Source organism: Protopterus annectens, chromosome 1.part0, assembly GCF_019279795.1.
Source record: "Protopterus annectens isolate FY-2018-M chromosome 1.part0, PAN1.0, whole genome shotgun sequence".
In the NCBI taxonomy this organism is placed as follows: Eukaryota; Metazoa; Chordata; order Ceratodontiformes; family Protopteridae; genus Protopterus; species Protopterus annectens.
In genome coordinates, this window is record NC_056725.1 from 1451916912 (window position 1) to 1451939122 (window position 22211).

Genomic DNA, 22211 nt, shown 5'->3' on the forward strand with positions numbered 1-22211 from the left:
CAACAGTGTTCAGGAGAGTGATAAAATGTGGGATGTATTCCCAACCATACGTTACATATATGGAGACACACCCACACGTGCCAGTACTGTGAATCAAACACATGGCTATCTCATGATAGGTACTACAGCAGTACAGCACTATCACATCCAGTACAATGCTTACTGACTCTTTCCTATGATGACTGTGCTGATATATGCACAATATATGCACAGGGGAGGTATTACTGATACAGGTGTCATGGGGTTTGCCTTCGGTGTCACCCTTACAGCATTCTACATTGTCTGTCTTCCACTTCAATTAACAAAACCTGACCTTAGCAGGTACACAGGTTATTGTAGGCCTGGTTGTAACACACCAGTGAGCTATCCTTAGTAATCATTCATCTGCAAATAAGCGACACCACTTAGTAATCATGTCCAAACATCCGTCCATACCTCATCTATGGCTTACTGTACTTAGAGCATATCACCATATACAGTTGGCAATGTTGAGGCTGTATTGCAGCAGCTTGATGTACTAAGACAACATTCACCTTCAGACATCAGACACTGCACACACATGGACTCTACACAAACAGCAATACATGTACACATATGTGGTCCACATCAGTACGTGCACTAGCAGGTCAAGAGGATACATTCCACGCCTTACCCATGCCATGTGTGAAAAGTAGCCGAGAATCTGTGGCTTGTAAACATCTCACCCCAGCATATACTGTCTATTGTGGTACTAAGACTAATGTCCAGACAGCACACACCATGCATGGCTTGCAATTGTTGGCATGGGGTATATGTAGGAGCTGTGGCCACACATGGCTGTACATGTCATGAACATATCACCTGTGACTACTCAGGAACCTGCTGTGCAGAGCTGGATTTCCCTGAGTCTGTCAACACAGGTCTTGTGTAGGTCCTATGGTCCTGTTATTTGGGTAAGTTTGTAGGCACTGCATTAGGTGGACATGTCTAAAGACATACATGCCACATGGGGTGTTGTATGATATGATAGGTGTCATGGGTGACCAGGAGAGAGGGGATAATACCTCTGTCAACATAGATATCGAACCTTATGTACTGTTAGCATGCTATTTGCCATGTGCATGTGTGTAATGGCTGTAGCCACCTGTATGTAGAAAGGTAAATGAAAGCTATGGTAATGTGATATATATTGTATGAGTGTGGGATGTACATATCCAGGGCAGGTACAGTTAGGTCATATCCAACCATGAGGGTGTTGGTTACTGGTGTACAGCAACAGTCAACCGTGTTAATGCTGACAACATCTGACGGGCCCTGGTATGTGTACAACTGAGCAGGTTACAAACAGTGGTATTATTGCATTGCATAACACATTATGGGTACATTGCACAGTTGATGTAGGCCTAGGTACAGTCCATCAATCGAAGGTTATCTGGTGGTCTACCATACTATGTCATACCACATATGGATGTGTGTTGGTAGTCTGGGAACAAGGTGGTGGATGTATATGCGGATACAACCTTGAATGCTGCATTTGTCACTGTCACCTGCACCTGACTCATCTGTGATGTGTTATGTCGTAGTAGTGGTCCATACATGTGAGTAGCCTTTATGAATATGTGTACACCACCACCTGGTATGGTCCATACCACTGTTATGGCCCACAAGTCTGGATCTGAGTTATATGGTGGTAGTGCAATTGTGCACTACAGAGCCTTCAGCCAGGTGTTCCTCATTGCACAGATGTTGGTATTCCCTATTGTAGGTTCTACATTGAGCTAATGGATTACTAGAGCCACACATCTAGCACTGGTTAGCATAGGCATCCAATGCAATTGTCATGTAGGTGTCAGGGTGTTACTTCTGTGTGTAGGACATTTGCCTTGGAATGCGGCTATATGGGTAAATGCGACCTAGGTATTATCCACGCACATGTGTAACATGGATGCATTTGCTCTGTGCTGAAGGCTCATCTTACGGTCATGACAGGCCGGAATGACAGACACTAGACAACCTCATAATAACAACAGGACATTGGCTCATTGTTTTGTTCTAGCAGTTTCCACCCATACCATGACATCACTGCACGTGATATCCATGTGCTTGGTAGCAAATTCCCCATGTAAGGTGATGGACAGCGGCAGGACTTGTGTATATGACCAATGGGAAATATACTTAGGGTAGCGGTCCTGGTAATAATGACAACTACTACCACAGCTGGGAGAGGTCATCTTGTCACCTGCACCTCAGTACCATTACACAACGTGGCTCACACATTATGCTTGCACATGCCACTGTTCCACATATAATACCACTGTCCACAACCTGCTATCAATGTATGCCTTTCAGGGCAGCAAAATGTGTGACACATGCTGTAGGTAGCATCCGCCTGTGCGACCCTGGTAACCTATTGATTGTCATGTCCACACATGCATGAATGTGTATACATAACATATATATGTCAGTACTGCATGTACATGTAGGCATGTGTATCACACAGCACAGACACAGATATATCATTTACAGGCCACATACAGGTATCAGGTAGTAAACCAGTATGATGTGCATATATACTGACAGGTAAGATGTACCTAGCTGTTAACCTGTGTGCTTACAATAGGAGTCCTTTACAACATGTGCAGTACATGTAAGTGTTTGAGCATGCACACTGTGGCCTTCAGTGGTTAGAATCAGAGTGCATCCCAAAAAGCCTTGTGCTACTATATGTATGAGAGTACTCACTGCCACCTTGTGTAATTTGAGTCAGTGCATCCAACAAGCCCTTTGTTTCTAAGTGTATGAGCATGCCCAGTATAAACTTGTGTAGTTGTAGTCATAGTGCATCACAAACGGCCCAGTGCTAGTAAGTGTATGAGTATGCCCACTGTAACCCTCTATAGTGATAGTAGTTGTCCATTTCACAGATGACCATACTCCGGATCAAGTTCCTGTTGTGCTACAACTATACCTCTCAGGCCTACCTGTGGATGATGTGTCTTATTTGTGCATACAGGGTGTAATGGATACCTACTTTAAACACACAGGTCTACAGCTATGTACTTTGTGACTATCAGTCTCCCTGGTTTTGTCCTCAATTGTAGAATGGCAGTCTGACTACCTTGAAATGTGTAATCTCTGTGGCGCATCTCGTAACTGCATAGTACTATAATCGTGAACATTAGATAGGCAGGAGTTCTGATCCCACCACTGGCAACTGTGTGTGTGTGTGTCTCAGAGCAAAAGCCTGAGTGTGTGTGTCAACAAATGGATGAGTGTGGTTGTATGTGTATATGTGTTGGCATCCTGTCATGGCAGCAGGTTTTGCTGCATTCCAAAGTGATACCTCCTTTTGCACTGGCCTTTATCCTTGTCAACTGCTAAACCTCTCTCTTCCCCCCTCCCCACTGCAAGTAATCGGTCCTGTGATGTCACCCAGCTCAGATGTGGAATCAGTACGTGTAAGTGTATGTGTTCTGTGGCACATACCCCAACTGCATACTACTGTACTAGTTACCTTTACAAAGGCATGACGTGTATGTGCAATACTGGCATGTGTGTGCGTGTTTGTGTGTGTGACTACCCTGTAGCCAGGCATACACATGTGTAATGTCTTTTAGCACGCCATGGTAGCCAACCATGGTGACCGGTGTCTACAACGTATTATATAGTTAGGAATGGTAAAGAATACACGGTCATGCATGACTACAGTTGGGTATGTTATTTTCCTGTGCCACTGTCAAGCAGTGACACAGAAGTGGTCACCATGGTGTAGGTCCATACCCATCATTCCCCCCATCATAACTCCACAATCCCCGGGGTAGATTACAATAGCCATCATTCCCCACCCCAAACTTTACATATACAACTATCCCTTCTCTGGGGAACTGCTTATGATTTAAATGTTATAACACAGGCGATGCCTCTGTTTTGTGTACACATCAGTTCCTTTGGAACCCTTCTGTGTCACAAAGGGCGTTCAGACATGTGTATACATATATATATATATATATATATATATATATATATATATATATATATATATATATATATATATATATATATATATATATATATATATATATATATATATATATATATATATATATATATATATATATATATATATATATATATATATATATATATATATATATTCCTGCTGGATATATATATATATATATATATATATATATATATATATATATATATATATATATATATATATAAATATATATATATATATATATATATATATATATATATATATATATAAAACTATGTATATGGTTATGGCTGTGTCTGTGTATATGTATATATATATATATATATATATATATATATATATATATATATATATATATATGTATATATATACATGTGTGTGTGTACACATCCCGTAGGTGCATATATATATATATATCTATATATATATATATATATATATATATATATATATATATATATATATACTTATGACAGTTATACCAATGTAGACTTGTCTCTGTTGTTTCACAGAGTACAGTACATTCAAGGGTACTGTACATATGTACACAAAGGGACTGACCCATTTGTTTTCAGTACTGTGGAATACCTGAGGTAGGATGTGCATTATAGACTCCATGCAACATGTGTACAAGTCAGATGGCTTAGTGGTACATCCAGTGACCTCAGTGTGCATGGTCCAGGGTTCAGGACTTGCAAGCCTTGTTGATACTGTCAGTTAGGACTGCATAAGACACTTTTATGCAGTTGTAAACAGATGTAAATGTGTTGTCATGACAGTAAGCAGCGGGTACACGCAGGTATCAGACATGTACAACCCACAGTACACTTGGAATGCCCTTCTTTGGCAATCCTGCTGATGTCACTCACCTATGAATACACCTCTGGGACTGCTGTAACCGTGTAATCTCCATGACGTGTGCTGTAACTGCGTAATGCTGTAGTGCATTAATCTAGTTTGGTAGGTGTTCTAATCCCAGACAGGTCAACAGTGTGTGTCTGTTTGCCTGCCTGAGAAAGTAACAATGCTTTTAGAGTATGCACACACTTTACCACCCACATGACCACCTTTGGCAATCCTGCTGATGTCACCCTCCTAGACATACACCTCTAGGACTGCTGTAACCCAGTATTCTTTGTAGCGCGTGCTGTAACTGCGTATTGCTGTAGTGTGATAAACTAGTTAGGTAGGTGTTTTATTCTGAGAGAGTCCAACTGTTTGTCTCTGTCTACCTGGGGCAAGAACAATGCATTTTAGAATATGCACACTCTGTACAATTCACACAACCACCTTCGGCAATCCTGCTGATGTCACCCACCTAGGAATACACCTCTAGGAGTGCTGTAATACAGTATTTTCTGTAGCGTGTGCTGTAACTCCGTATTGCTGTAGTGTGATTAACTAGTTAGGTAGGGGTTCTATTCTGAGAGAGTCCAACTGTGTGTATGTCACTGTCTGTCTGAGACAAAAACAATACTTTTTAGAGTATGCACACTCTGTACAATTCACATGACCACCTTTGGCAGTCCTGCTGATGTCACCCACCTAAGAATACACCTCTAAGAGTGCTGTAACCCAGTATTCTCTGTAGTGTGTGCTGTACCTGCGTATTGCTGTAGTGTGATAAACTAGTTAGGTAGGGGTTCAATTCCAGGACATGGCAGGTGTGTGTGTTTGATTGTCACAGCCTGTGTGGAGGTGGCTGTGTGTGTCTAACCACTGGACATGTTGGGAAGTGGATTTTGTAGTTTTCCTATATGGCATCCGTCTTATGTCACAATGCCCACCTCACGAGGAGTACAGCTGTCAGTTAGCCACGGAACCGTGTTGGCAAGCTATACCCTACATCTGGCAAAAAGCCTGGTGAACAAAGTATGCAACTCTACTAGTACCAGTAGTATGTCCTGTACCCATGTGTCATACACAAACACACTTGCCTAGACTATCCTAGTATGTTGCTAGTACCCTGCACATTGATGACAGATAGTAGGCATGGTGTGATTGCAGTGGGCTGCAGAGGACATGGCACCCTGTACAGCAGCACAATAGACACATAATTGCGGATAATGTGCCTTCACTATGTTCCCCACTGGATGCCTGCAACATATGTGGTGCCATCAAATGTGATCCACAGAGGCCATACAATGCCGTACACATGTGCTCTGTATGGACTGATGCCACTGACACCAGGGAATACCTGTATCATGCAATCAATGCAGGTGCATGGTCAACCTGCTGATTATAAGCAGGTTCTGCCACACCAAGCCAGTATTGGCATATCAAAGGATAACAGTCTGTGTATACAACATGTGCCGGCCAAACCAGGTACACCTGTACATGTCACTGTACATTATTGTGGGACATGCACATCCCAGACAATGTCCATTTCAAGGACTATCAAACACAGACATGGCATGCATTGCAAAGCTATGGCCATACACAATGGTATCCAGGATGTCAGGGCAGTTCATACAATACCCATCTGTTTGGGACATTGCAGACACTGCAACCCTGTACCACACTGCACACCATTGTCTGGTGGCATGATGCCAAGGATTACCACTCACCCAGCCTTGTGCAGCCATCTTACACAGCCGACCACTACACACCCATATAGCAATGCACACATGCATGTCAGTACTGGCACCTTGTGTCTGCATGTGGGGTATGATGCTCCCAACCACAGTCACTCTCAGTATAACTCCTATTGGCATACCAACAGATGTCAAACACATTCACATGCCCTAGCCCATAGAACCTCTGGATATCCCCTGTGGTGCATGTAGTACCTGTGCATTACTGCAGTATGGCAAACTATGTAGTTAGGATGTGTATTTGTGGGCCTAGCAAAGAGTGTCAATATGAGTCCATTAGAGAATGTAGTTGTGTTGACAATGACATCCGTTCATGTGGATAGCCATGTGCCCTGCACCTAATGTATGTCTATTATATCTGTGTTGCAGATGTCGCTCAAAAACACACATATGTGTTCCTACAGCACAACACCATGTCAGCTTTGTGGCACATGGAGTAACTGCATGCACTTGTAATAGTAATGACTAGTCGGTCAGTGGTCTTTCCCCTGTACTGGTAGGTGAGTGACAGACAATGCTTAAGTTTTAGTCTCCAAGCCCTTTTCTGATGTACCTTGCCTCTGTCTGTCCCTCCCACACACTCTCTAGTGGATGTGGAAGTGTACACATGCTCAGCAGCAGCTTGTGTAACGTAAGTGATGGTCATGATCAGGTGATGGCCTCTGCACCTGTTGCAGTCCTCCTCTAGCTGATTGCATGTGGAACAGCTGTGATGATGTTCCCATAGCCTTTCACATGAAAAACACAGTACAATATCCAGGTACATCATGTTGGTGTTTGCCCATGAGAGTCGCTGTGAGTGGTACCTGGATCTGGTGTTTGGAAACAGCATCACAGATGATATCTGGATGTTCCACAAACAACATACACAATGGGGAAATAGCCTACAGAGAGGAGGGCGATGTGCCAGACATGACTACAGCATGTAAGTGTAGCTATGCTTCATTGAGACTACTGCCTGTTTAACACGTTGTGTGTGGTAATGGCTATTCTGCATGTTTTACAACTGACAAGACAGTGCTCTGTTCATGAGGGACCCCCATCTGTAGGGCCATCTGTGGACTGGTCAGTGTGTGGAACCATTTGTTTCCTGTGTTACTCACTGAACACACATCTGAGAACAGCAGGAGCATAGTGTGAGGATTGCAGCCAGTACATGGTGATAGTGATGTGTTACTGCCATTGCATCCCTGACTGGGCATATGTCACATGGGACAGTGGTATGACAGACACTGTCTGGGGTTCTAGTGACATGCCAATAATGGGCCACTGTTCATAGCTGCAGACACACGTCTTCTACACATTGTACAGATGTCATGCAGTATATATGCATGTGTTGTGCTCCCTCTGCAAATGTATACCATCTGTTGTGTTGGTTTGATGGTCATATCTATGCATGCTGTTGTAAGTAATCCTGAATGCTGTTGACTATTACTAAGTCATATCTGTATTTAAAATGCAACACCATAGGCTGTTTGGGTTTGAAGGTCCCGGCAGAACCTCCTGTCCCTCTTCAGCTGGCCATGGCACCGGGCAACAGCACATCTGGGGCCCAGCCTTGGAACTCCACCTCTGTTGGCTCTGCACCACCTTCTTGTGGTACTGCCACTGTGGATGGGGTTTGTCCCCCCTTGGAGCAGGTCCAGACAGGAACATGTCCTCTGTCATACTGTCCTGGATGTGGTGTGTAGGGGGCTCAATAAGGGGTGTCAAGGCCAGATACGCCAGCTCAAGGGCAGAGTGTCACATTTACAGGGTGAGGCTGCCCCTCCTAGACAGCCCCCAGCACTGCCACCTTTGCGGCTGTTTTGGTGCAGTGGTGGCTGCCCATGGCTGGGGACCTCCATCCCATTGTTTACATCTGGGAGCTCATGAACACCCCTCCCCGTCCAAGGTGTATCCCCCCCACATGTGTCATATACCGACCCTGTATGCTGTCTTGTCTGTCATCCTACCCTACCTATCCTCCACGGGCATACCTACTCTCCTTCCCCCATATCCCACTCTCACCCTATGGAAACATAAGGCCAATCGGTTCCAAGAACAACATTTGCCCCGTACATAGCCGTCCATTTCACACACGTGTCCATTGGGACACATGTAACCTTTTTAATATGCATCACAACATACTCCTGTTGTCCTCACCCTCTCAGGTGCACTATCCTTGTATTTACATGACTCCTAAATGTTCCAGGTACACATGATGCGAACGACCCCATTGTACACACAACACTACCAGTCCCTCTATGGTTACCCGATTGACCTTTATCATGACGATGATGATGTCACATACAACACCTTGCAAGAGTACTGTTCTCGCATAATGATTGGACAGGAACTGTTGTGTTAATGTAAATAACATGCACAGAGTGATGTATATGGCCAATGTGCAAATGTTTGCATGTATGAATAACACATGTCTGTCTGGAGGAGTCTTGATATTACATAGGACAACACCACTACATAATACAGGCGTTGCTGGTGTTTCCCTTTTCATTCGTTTGTAATACTTTGTTGTCACATGGTATGTTCCTGATATATCTCTATATATGTATGTACCTATATGCTGGACATAAACACTCACACATACATCTACATGATGGAATACATTTCCTATACTGTTGAATGACTATGCTGGATGATATGTTTGTGATAAGGTCCAATATCTGTATATCTGACATGGCTTATTGGTAAATCACATTAGCTCTGTGTGCAGGGTCATGGTTTCGAGCCTTGCAGAGGCTGTTTATTTTGTTGCAGGGCAGAACAAGGCCATTGGATACGGAGTGATTAAGGCACAATAAAGCAGTTGTGAGTGGGTGTGCATGGGTTTGCGTGGTGCTAAGCAATGCTAACCTCTGGTTACAGTTTCTTACACTCAGCCTCTACATTGCTTTACCAGTGTAATACTCGCATACTGGCGGCCAAACAGGCGTACACCCACTTGCTCCCGCACATGCAAATGCACTGTATTTGGGGTTTGCATCTGACACTCACACCCTGGGTGGGAGTGAGGACTACAATATTACCTTGTGATGCCTATTACATCAGAATACATAAAACAGAATCAGGACAAAGAAAGCGGCACTTAAACGGCAAACAAATAAATTTAATAAATGTAAGGAGCTTTTTGTTTTCTTCAGACAAATAGTTACATTTAGTGTCCACCTTATATACACAAACTAATGTCAGCTCATTAAAACAATCAAGAAGTTAAAATACTAATCAGCATTTAAAGAAATAGTAACCACAAAGGACCACCTACGGTACAAACTGTAAGGCACAGTATGCCCCCTACTTAGATACTAATAGAACAACTAACTATAACTCAATATCAGTGAAAGTTGAAAAATTAGAATATTAAAAACGATAAGTAAAAACTTAAAGTAAGATGATACCTAACAAGTTCATCTTGCTAAACTTTTAATCTTTAAAATACTGCTGATAGAACAGCTTTCATTTAATCCAGGCACATTGTACGCGTTTAATCTAATTTGCCAAGTGAGTTCAAGCTCTTCCAATTTTAAGCCAACTGGGACCCCTCTTGGATTCTGAATGACCTGGTCTATCACCATAAATTTAAAATTGTGGTCTGGGTGACAAGAAACATGTTTAGCCAAAGCATTTTCATGTTTATTTTTTCTAATGGCATAAATGTGCTCGTAAATGCAATCAAGGAGGCGTCTCTCCATCTTGTTGATGTAAAATGCTGAGCAGCTCTGACACTGTGCTAAATAGATAATAATTTTAGAGTTACAGTTAACTCTGTGCTTCAAGATGTAGAATTGGCCATCTACCTTAAACCTGTTAGATTCCATAACATATTGACAATAATTGCAAGACTGACATTTGTACATACCAACAGATCTACTTGGTCCCTGCTTGTGTTGTTCAAAAAATACTTTAAGGTTTTTAGCTTTCCTATAAATCATTTTTGGCTGATCACCTAGTCTCTGAAACACACTAGGGTCACTCCTAAAGGTTGCCCAGTTTTCACGTAGAATCTCAAAACAGTCCTTGCTGTTAATGTTGTAGGTTGTAATAAACGTGGGTCCTTGAAGGTCCAAGTCTGGGAAGACAATTGAACCGTGAATCAGTGGTGTACCAAAAATGTCATTGTGTTGGTGTTGCCTATGTACACCATCCAGAATTGGTTTGTAAACACGTCGGAGACATTTACTCAAAACCTCTTCTATGATGTCACTGACCATTTGGTCTGGGTAGCCTCAGTGAAGAAACATGTTCTTTAAAAAGGAGCATTCAGCATGGAAATCATCGTCGAGAGTGACGATACGGGGTGCCCTCACCAGTTGGCCCTTAATAACAGCTCGCTTCTGGTGGTAAGGGTGACAACTGGAGTAGTGTAAGAAAGAGTTCGAAGACGTGCTCTTCCTATGAGTTCTAGCAGTGAAATTCTGAAGACTTAAATCCTTGTTTAACTGGATATCCGAGTAAGCTATAGCCACAGTACTAAATGTAAAAGTAAACTGTAAAAAATGCGTAGACTTATTGAAATAGTCTACGACCTTTATAGTTAGTTGCTCTATTAGTATCTAGTTAGTTGTTCTATTAGTATCTAGTTAGTTGTTCTATTAGTATCACTGATATTGAGTTATAGTTAGTTGTTCTATTAGTTTCTAAGTAGGGGGCATATTGTGCCTTACAGTTTGTACTGTAGGTGGTCCTTTGTGGTTACTATTCCTTTAAATGTTTATTAGTATTTTACTTCTTGATTGTTTTATTGAGCTGACATTAGTTTGTGTATATAAGGTGGACACTAAATGTAACTATTTGTCTGAAGAAGTTTGTGCATTTCACAAAAACGAAAAGCGCTTTACATTTATTAAATTTGTTTGCCATTTAAGTGCCGCTTTCTTTGTCCTGATTCTGTTTTTTGTATTTTATCAGTTTATTTGTTGGCCTAAGTTTGTACACCAGAATACATGCCTACAGTATCGGGAATGGCTGCCCATTAGGCGATGACATGCCGTTCGACTTTACAAAATCTGTTGCCTGTCCATGGTTTGATTCATATTATTGGTGTGTTCCTCTTACAATCTGCACCCATCTGGCTAATACATGGGAAATGAGACTCTTCAATACAAACAAGTAAATGGGTTTAGGAACCCACATCCTTCAGCCGAGTCATGCTACTGCATACCTAATATTCTATCATCTTTCTAAGGTCGTCAGTGGAATATGATCTTTCTGTCCCTATTAGACCTCTCATACAAATGGGAAAATACAAATTGAATCAGGTTCATGGCATAGCAACATCAGGGACACGTTTAAATTATTGTTGCTATTAACCCAACACATTGACAGACTCAGAGCATATGTATTCATACACATTTTCTGTGGTAAATGATGTTTATGACTCTTAATTGTTGTCGTTATCCATTACATCTAATTCACCACCTTTCCTCAGAATGTCACTAGTTTTAGGAGGGTTTAAGTGGGACAGAGTTAACAACTGAGTCGAAATCAGGGACGTCCCGGGAAATCGGGGACAGTTCAAGAGTATGGTCCCTATTTGTTCCCCCAATGGTTTATGGCCTGTCCAGTGGATGTGCTCTTAGGGTTTGGGAGGTATGGGCATCAGCTATGCCCATTTTGGAATATTACTTACATCCCTGGGGCGGTCCTAAGATGACTTTGCCAGCCAATACCTGCACGCCTAGGCCCATAATTGCATATCCACAGTTCCCCCACCTGCCACTCCTCTACAGCACTCATCCTTACTGTGGGTGCTGGTGGGCTATAAACACGCCACTATGCACTGCCCACTCTCCCCATGTCAGGACACATGTCTTTCACTGTGTCGAACTGTGGGTTATCAGGCTTGCACAACCTACTTATCCATGTACATCTACAGCCTGGTTTGATATGTCAATACCAGGACGGGCTCCAGTCATTAATTTTTGGTGTCCCACAATTGACATTGATGTCTATGTTTCAAGATTAGACCTTGCAGGTCTCTCCCACCGGTGTTATCCTGCCGGTGGTCTGGGAAGCAGTGGTGTGTTTACCTTTATTGTGTGTCTCATCGGCCTAACTGGGGGGGGGGGTGAGGGGTTGATGCTACATGTTACACGTTTGTTTATTGGACCCCTCACCCCCATATGTACAGCCTGTGAACATGTTACTCGTAACTGCTGTATCATATCCTAGCTATATACATGTGTATATTTACTGTCACACACACACACACACACACACACACACATATATATATATATATATATATATATATATATATATATATGTGTATATGTATATGTATAAATACATGTATATTTTTATTTTGCTGTCTATATATATATATATATATATATATATATATATATATATATATATATATATATATATATATATATCTAATGACATATGGGTCTATGGGTGTCTGCATATGTATATATTTATATGTGGGCATGTATCTGTATTCTATCTCTGTATGTATACAGTTGTACTACGGAGAGGGAGAGGCTTATCTCTATGTCGCTATAGGTAGATATACACACACATACCTCTACACATATACGTCTACATCTGGTTATTCCATTCCTTGACATATAGATTACACTTTGCTGCAGTGGGACTCATAGTGGGTGTGGCTGCTCGTTGTGCGACACCTCTGCCCAATGTACACATTCGCTTACATCCCTAGGGCTGTCCATATAAGCCAACATCAGCCAACACCTGCACACCTAGACCCATAAGTAGCTACCCATAGCTCACCCACCCTCACCTCCTCAACAACCCCCATCCTTACTCTGGGTCCTGGTCTGTTCTGGACACACCACTACGCGTTGCCCACTCTCCACTTCATGGGACCCATTTCATACAATGTTCTTGGCCCATGGGTCACCAGGGTTCCCCACCCTTGTATTCAGAGTCTGTATACACCGCGGCCACAATGGCCGGTCTATCACCTTCTTTTGGTTTGGGCAATTTTTGGGGTTCCCTGTAAGGGACGCTCCAGTCTGTGTTTCAAGATTAGACTTCATGGGTGCACTGTATCCTGCCTGTGGTCTGGGGAGCAGTGGACTCTTTACATTGTTTGCGTGTATGTTTCCCATGTCTGGCTGGGGGGGGGGGTGGAAGGACATGCTACGTGTTTCATGTTTCTTGCTTGGGCTCCTCACTTCCATTGACATAGCCTGTGAACATATGTCATTCTTGTGTGCTGTTTCCTATCATAGCTGTATATCTGTGTATATCTACGCACACACACACACACACACACACACATAGATATATATATATATATATATATATATATATATATATATATATATAGATAGATAGATATAGATATATATGTCTATACATATATGTATATATATATTTATATATATATATATATATATATATATATATATATATATATATATATATAGATATATATAGATATATATATATAGTCTGTAAAGCAATACATACCCTGCGCAAACACACTTACACATGCGTACTGGTGTTTATATATGCTTTACCTGCTTACTAGTGCCTTATTCATTATGACAGTGACACTTAACTCCAGTTATCTTTTAAGTGATATTTTGCAGATTATACAGCAGACAGATGTCGCAATATGTTCATGTACAGATTACCTATGGTAGTTGGTATGTGATACAGTAGGATTTGGTACGGGAATGTCTGTTCATTAGGGGGTTGATCTAACCAATGCACTATTGCTGTGCTGCTTCATTTGCATATATGCCCATATACCCATGGCTCCTGTTTTGCCAAACACATACCCCAACACTTCACTAACACTGCAGTCATCCATTCTCCAGTTGGATTTGCGGTGTATCCACACCAGTACACTTTGGCCACTCCCTACCCCTGTAGACCCATCCCCTTGGTTGACTCACTACACGTATCCTCAGGAATCCCTAACATTAGTCCACAAACATTGGTGACATGAGTGACCAACAGGACACTAATCACAATCTTTGTGTTATCCCACATGGGACACACTTGTCTTTGTCAAGATTAGACTCTTACTTCCTTACATCCTTACTCCCGTTAACATGACACTACAATGAATTAATTAGTCTGACTATATGGTAATATACATGTTTCACATGAGAAATAATTATGTACGTGTTCGGCGTGATTCTTCCACAAACAGATCGGTTTAGTATTTAGCGTTGCCGTTGCTGGCAGATCACATGGATAAAGCCCTGTGTGAGACGGTCCTCACAATTGATTTATTCAGCACAGCACTGACCTCGGACATTGTACATACTTCTGCATTTTAGCTATTTCGTCCCTTCCCTCTAATGCACTACCTATTATTCTATCTACTGTCGAGGTTTGTAAGGGGACATTCATGTGTTTGTCTGCAAATGGAATAGATATGTTACAGGGAATGTACTTCTACATATAGATGTATGCATGTGCGTATGCATACATACTTATAACTAACTCAATGGCCTCCATGAGGTGGTTCAGTTAGAACCAGGCCATCCAACCATGACACACCTGGATCCATAATCACATACCCATGATTCCTCGACCCCACCCAAGTTCGACATACACGCAATCCATCCATTATCCAGTTGCTTTCACAGCCATAACACACCTACACACATTGCCCTACCCCCAGCATTAGGGGCACTGCATGTATGTATGTTGTCCCAACACATGTATTATCGTGCTCTCCCACCATTTAGTCCTTGAACAAACCTACCCTTGTTTGTGTAATGCACGGAGATCCAAATATACTGTCAATTTTTGGTAGTCCCTCTGGGGACTACCCTCTGAATGTTTGTAAAGTAGACTTAGCAGATCAACAATGTTACTCCCACTGGTAAAACCCTGCCTGTGGTGTGAGTAGCAGTGCTTTGCTTACTCCTGACCAGCTTGATATGACATACACTGACAGCACTATATAATATTATGGCTGCTGTTGATTCCCTTCTCATTCCTTTTCTATGCTTTATTGTTTTATATATATATATATATATATATATATATATATGTGTGCGTGTGTGTGTGTGTGTGTGTGTGTGTGTGTGTGTGTGTGTGTGTGTATGTATATACGTGTGTGTGTGTGTGTGTGTGTGTGTGTGTGTGTGTGTGTGTGTGTGTGTGTGTGTGTGTGTGTGTGTATATATATATATATATATTTATTACATCTGTACATACTTATGTACATTTCCTATGCTGGGCACTGCTTACACCCACGCAAGCGCACTCAGATTTGCATACTCTTTGTTATATATGTTTACTGCTGCTTATTTGTGCTTACTTGTGCCTTATTCGTTATGACAGTACCACTTTGATTAAATGGATTTGGTTAAAAGTCCCATGCGATACTCAAGTTCACTTTTACATGTTATTATGTCGGTTTTACAGCAGAACGACATTCATTCCACATGGAAAATGATATGTGCTGTAGTTTAACTTGAACCGTGAATGCCAGTTTGTTAGGCGGATGCCCTTACCACTACACTATTGGTGTGCTGCTTCATTTGCATGTATGCCCATGGTTCATAGTTACCCGAACACACGCCTCAGCACTTCACTAACACAGCAGTCATCCATTCTCCAGTTGGAAAAACCACACCACTACACATGCGCCAATCCCTACCGCTCTAAACCCATCCCGCATGTTGACTCACTCTAAGTATATTTAGATGTCCCAAGCTTAGGGTCCTGGAACATACGATCATATAATGGTCAGGGTGTTGAAATAGTCTTCTGGTTTTCAGTTCATCCGACTGGGGACTGGGACTGCCCTGTACATGTTTGAAAGCCAGACTTAGCACTTGGACAAAGTTAGTCCCACTGTTAGCATCCTACCTGTGGTTGGAGATGCAGGAGGTTTGCTCACCTCTGGCAAGCTTGATATGACAGCACTAAATAGTACGGGAGTTTCACTGCTGTTTTCCTTCGCATTCATTATGAATGTTTTTTTGTGACAATGTTCGTTTTTTACAGATATATATATATATATATATATATACAGATATATATATATATATATATATATATATATATATATATATATATATATCTGTACGTACACATGCATATACATCTACATGATTATTTACTTTGATCATACTGTTGACTGACTGTGGTGTCTGCTTTGTTTGTGATAACATCACAGTTAAGTATAACTGCTGTGGCTTTGTGGTAAATCACATTGGTTGTGGTGTGTAGGGTCCTGGCGTCAGGCCTTGCCGAAGCGGTTTATTGTGTTGGTGGGCAGTACAAGGGCCATTGGACAAGGGGTGGGTACAACACTTTTCAGCAGCGTTTTTCCATTTCACCATATTTAACCGCCGCTTCCAGTCACACAAACACCTTCTCCATTCTTACTGTGATATGTCACCCCAGTTCACATTTCAATGATATTATCGTTATACAGCATAAAATTTCACAATATGCCCGTATACGGATTCTGCATTGTAAATGGTGTGTGCTGCAGTTGAACCGGCAATGTCTGCTCGTTAGGCGGATGCTCTAACCACTACACTATTGCTGTGCTGCTTCATTTGCATGTATACCCATGGTTCATAGTTTCCCGAACACATGCCGCAACACTTCACTAACACAGCAGTCATCCATTCTCCGGATGGAAAAACACCACACCACTACACATGCACCACACCCTACTGCACTAGACACATCCCGTATGTTGGCTCACTCTAAGTATATTCAGACTTCCCAAGTTTATAGTCCTGGAACATACATTCATATAATGGTGAGGGTGTTCAAATTGTCTTCTGGTTTTTGGCTCGTCTGACTGGAGACTGGGACTGCTCTGTACCTGTTTAAAAGTCAGACTTGGCACGTGGACAAAAGATAGTCCTACTGTTAGCATTCTACTTGTGGTTGGAGATGCAGGAGGTTTGCTCACCTCTGGGCAGCTTGATATGACAGCACTAAATAATACAGGGGTTCTGCTGCTGTTTTCCTCCACATTCATTATGAATGTTTTATTGTGACCATGTTCATTCTTCATGTATGTATATATATATATATATATATATATATATATATATATATATATATATATATATCTGTCTATACATACACATGCATATACACCTACATGCTTATTTACATTTCCCATACCGTTGAATGACCGCCATTCCCGCTTACATCTGCTTGAAAGTGCCTTAATCACCCTATATCTGACTGCCATTATTCTGGGTATCATATAAAATTAGCAGCCCTTGCATGGCTTGGACCCAGGAACAGAAACACCATAGTCACTGGTTTGACCACTAAACCATCCGTGATACATTCTGCATGGATGGTAGTTAGGATATATGACTTTACTAGAGGCATTCCACACTACTGGCAAAAAATGTGACAGTCGGTTGGTGTACATATGTATAGTACATGTTAATGTTCATATGTTTCTGTGAGACGTGTATAGATCTGCAAGTATGCATATTTATGAATAGGACTCATACTTGACAACTACTTATATGCATGTATGTGTGATGTGTAGCTATGCGAATATAAGTATGTACATTTATAGATATATGACTACATATCTGGGGTTATACATGGCCATGTATATGAACACCCACATCTGGGAGAGACCTGTACCGTTTATATACATGGGTTGTGTGCATCATTATGATGTGGAACCTGGACAGGGTATACTATTTGTGGACGTGTACTATTTGGAAGATGGCTATGGGAAAGCTTCTTGGGAACATGTGAAAGGTATATATTCCCGATAATGCACGTGGGGAGACATGCATCACGGTCAGGTGTTTAATCTCGGGTCGTAGGTTCTGCAGGACCGGGTGGAGGCTGAGCAGGGTTGTGGACAAGTACTGCTAATCTGACTTGTGTCCGGATGTCAACGGGGGGTGGACATTGTGTTTTCTCACCAAGTCTAATCTTGAGAACAGACACTTATCCCATGAGGGATGTCCAAAAATTGTAGATGCCAATGAACCCCATTATTTTGGCTGCATGAAAATGAGGGAGGGTTATACTTGCATTGGATACCTTGTTTGCAGACCTGAGACTGCTTAGGGTGAGACTGCCTACTAGATGTGGGCAGGGGGCACTATGTGCAGATATGGCTGGCCCAAGCTAGCAGCCCGAGTATGGGTGGTTTTGGTGGACATTCAGCAAGGGGGGGTGTGTGCTGTGGAGGGGACGATGGGTATTTACTTATGTATCCAGGTGAGTAGGGGTTGGATAGCTCAGTTCAGGCCAAACCATTATGTGGTGTGAGCCGGTACCATTTCTGTACATGTGTATCGTACATTTTAATGTTCATATGTTTGTGGGATTGTGTTCTGCAATATGACCTGACAGGGTATATTGGGGATGTGAATGTATGTTCTTTAGTTTCCTTTTGGATTCTCCCACTGCACCCTCGTACACCTTCAGTTCACCTATTGTACATCCGACCCAGTCTCCCCTTGGCAGATTATTACATTACCCATCACCCTCCCCCAAAATCCACATACATACCATCCATCCCTTCTCTGGTTGTTAGCCCATGGCACAGATAGCAGTACACATTGCCTACTCTACATATCTCTGGTACCATTATGGTTTTGAGGCCGACCCTAGCATATTTGGTTTTCCACATGCTGTACTTCATGCACATAGGTACATGCAAATACTTATCTTTCATGACATGGTAGGTTGACCCAGGTTATACCCATTAATTTTTGGGCCGTCCAGACAAGCACAACTCAGACCGCGAATGGGCAGATATTAAGCGAATGCTCTGACCATTGGGCTAGGCTTAGGAAAGGGCAGCGGCACACAAACACACTGCTTTTTCTTCCACTTGGTGTAAAAATCAACACTACAATGAAATACGGACACAGGGTTTTAAATGTAATTGTTCGAGGGATGGGGGCTCAACATTCAGCTATGTGCTTGTGTGTTTACTCCTGTGATTTTATTTTGGTGTTCGCGAAACTCTCTTGAATGCTTTGCATACATTTCAGTATCCACAGACACTGACAGGAGTGATTACTATTAGAGGCAGGCTGTACTAGTCAGCATTTTAAGTTGCGTGATTGTAACCAGCATGTTCATACCTTCGTGCAGCACTTAAACATGCCCCCTACACTCGCGCATTTTTCCTGTGCACGTGGCAGCACGCCTTCATTAATATGCATATGGTGCTGCTGCGCCATCTCTACGCTGCACGCTTGGCACAAGGTTAACACCATCCTTGCGCCGAGCTTCATGAATCCCGGGAAGAATCTATAATATTTTACATTTGAGCATGTGCATCATTGCAACCTGGATCTATGGTGTCATATGGATTTTTCATGGGTGTCATGAGCAAAGGTTCTAGTGCATAATCTGCATCCCCCACTAAATGCTCATGTGGAAAGTTGCCCATAGTAAACTTTAGATGCAGGTCAAAGATGTGCCATATATGCATGTCGTTGAATCTGCCAGGTTAACTGCACACATATTATAGATTATCCCTTGGGCATTACAGATCTCATTACAGTAGATAGAGTGATAGTCTTTTCTATTGATGTACCTCTTTCCCTATTCAACAGCTGTGGCTTTTACTTCTATGTCTGTGCAGTCTATGGCCCCTAGAACATCAAGGAAGTGTGCTATGGCATAGAAATTTTGCATGGTTGTAGCTGTCTCTTCTGGATTACATGAAAACCAAATATGCTCCCTAACATGTTGCAGCATTACATTGGGAAATTGGTGTAATATTCTTGAGGCTGATGCCTGTGACACCCCTTATATGTCCCCTGTGGGTCTCTGAAACATGGCTGTAGCTAATATACGTAATGCTTCACATACCTCACTTTTCACTAGAATGGGTTCTCCATGATTTCTCCTGGACCTCAGGTGAGAGCATAAGATGTTGACTATTTGCTCTAAGGTATGCCTGTGCATCCTGTAGTGCTGTATTATGTCAGTGTCTTGAAGACCTTGGTCAGTCAAAGGTGGTTTAAACACTTTTCTCCTTCTAGGCCAAGGTCTGCCAGCAGAAACAGCAACAACACCTTGTATTAAAGCTTGTTTCACTTACAGATTAATAAATAGCAGCAGCAACACCTACCCTTTTGTTCTTAGTGCCTTACTGGCTGTATTCCAAATAGTATTATTAATGAGGGCTAAAGGGAGCACAGCATTTAGGTGTAGGTTATATATGTTCCTGAATTGCTCCATGATGTTCATTTGCTTCATTAGCATGTAAGTCACCTACCTAATCCTTCATTAGCATATTCTGCCATTTGCTACTATTTTGCACTGGGAATTGCATGTACGGCTATTTAATGTATACCAGACAGTGTGCTTGCTGCTGCTTGCCACGCAAATGGGCTTAGTGCAAAGTGCAAGCGCTCATGAATCCCAGCCGTAACGTGTATCAATAATGATTTCAGGGCTCCAGAAGTGTTGAGAAGGGGTCTGAAAGTGATACCCTCCCAGACACATTTGGTGTCCTAGTGGTGGGGCAGTAATTTTTAGGAGTTAGTTAGGAAACTATTGAAACTCCTGTTAATGTCTGGAACAGGCTCCAATGGAAGAGAGGCAATTAAAGCCTGATATCTGAAAGCTGCCTTAGCTGTACTGTTGGTATTCATATTTATACAAAACCACAATTGGCCCACCATATCTGTTTGTGAAATAACTAATTTAGTGTTACATTTTAGGGATGTTATGTCAGAATAGTCAGTAACAGTCAAATTGTGATGGCAATATTAAAAAATACAAATCCAATTATTCTGCAATTCATTTAGTAATGGTTGTTTAAATACTGCAACTATTGGATTGTAAAGTGTTTGGAAGTAATGCCTAAATTTAAACATAACATTGCTTGAACTTTCCCTTTTATATCTGACAGGGTGAATGTGAAACCAATATTTCGAATTAAAAGTCCTATAAAAAGCTTTAGCCTAATTGGAAATGAGAAAAATAAAATTATAGAACATAACTCGTATCTATATTTAATAATAAAATAACACCATTTCTCAAATTTATGTGGATTAAATTAATTGCTGTGTCAGTTTGTGCTATTTCTCCATCAGCTTGTGAAAAGTCGTTAAAACCTGATGCCTCGTTTTCTTGTTCATGATGACCTCACCCCGTATCAAAATAAGAATTAGAAGTTGCTTTACTCTCTTCATTTTTGGAGACATATCCTACCAGTTATTGTCTGTGTTTTCTGAAGCACAACAGTTTGAGGAATTTTTGGGCAAATGTAAAATAGATTGTGCTCATAGCTTTCAAACTTCCATTTCCAAAATGTGGAACATGACCACTTACAATGAGGAACAAATGAGCAAAATGTTGTACTTTTATGAACAGCTTACTAATAACTTAAACTAGGAAACTCACAAGATGGTTAAAATTGATTACCTTATACTTAATAAAATGCAATGGATTTATATGATTCAGCATTATTTATTATGGAGATCAGTTAAGACAGTTGTTAACAGGAAATATGTGGCATACCTTTTCGGTTTGGAACTGCGAGGAACACAGATGTTTTAAGAATCAAAAGGAGGAACATTCTTCATAGTGAGGTACTTTTGAGAGGTATGAGGATGATGTTTTGCACCCTTTTTCATTTATACCTAAAGCAATTCACAGCAGCAAGAATGGTTTCTGAAAAACAGAGTTCTCTTCAGTAATTTCCACATAAAGACCACATT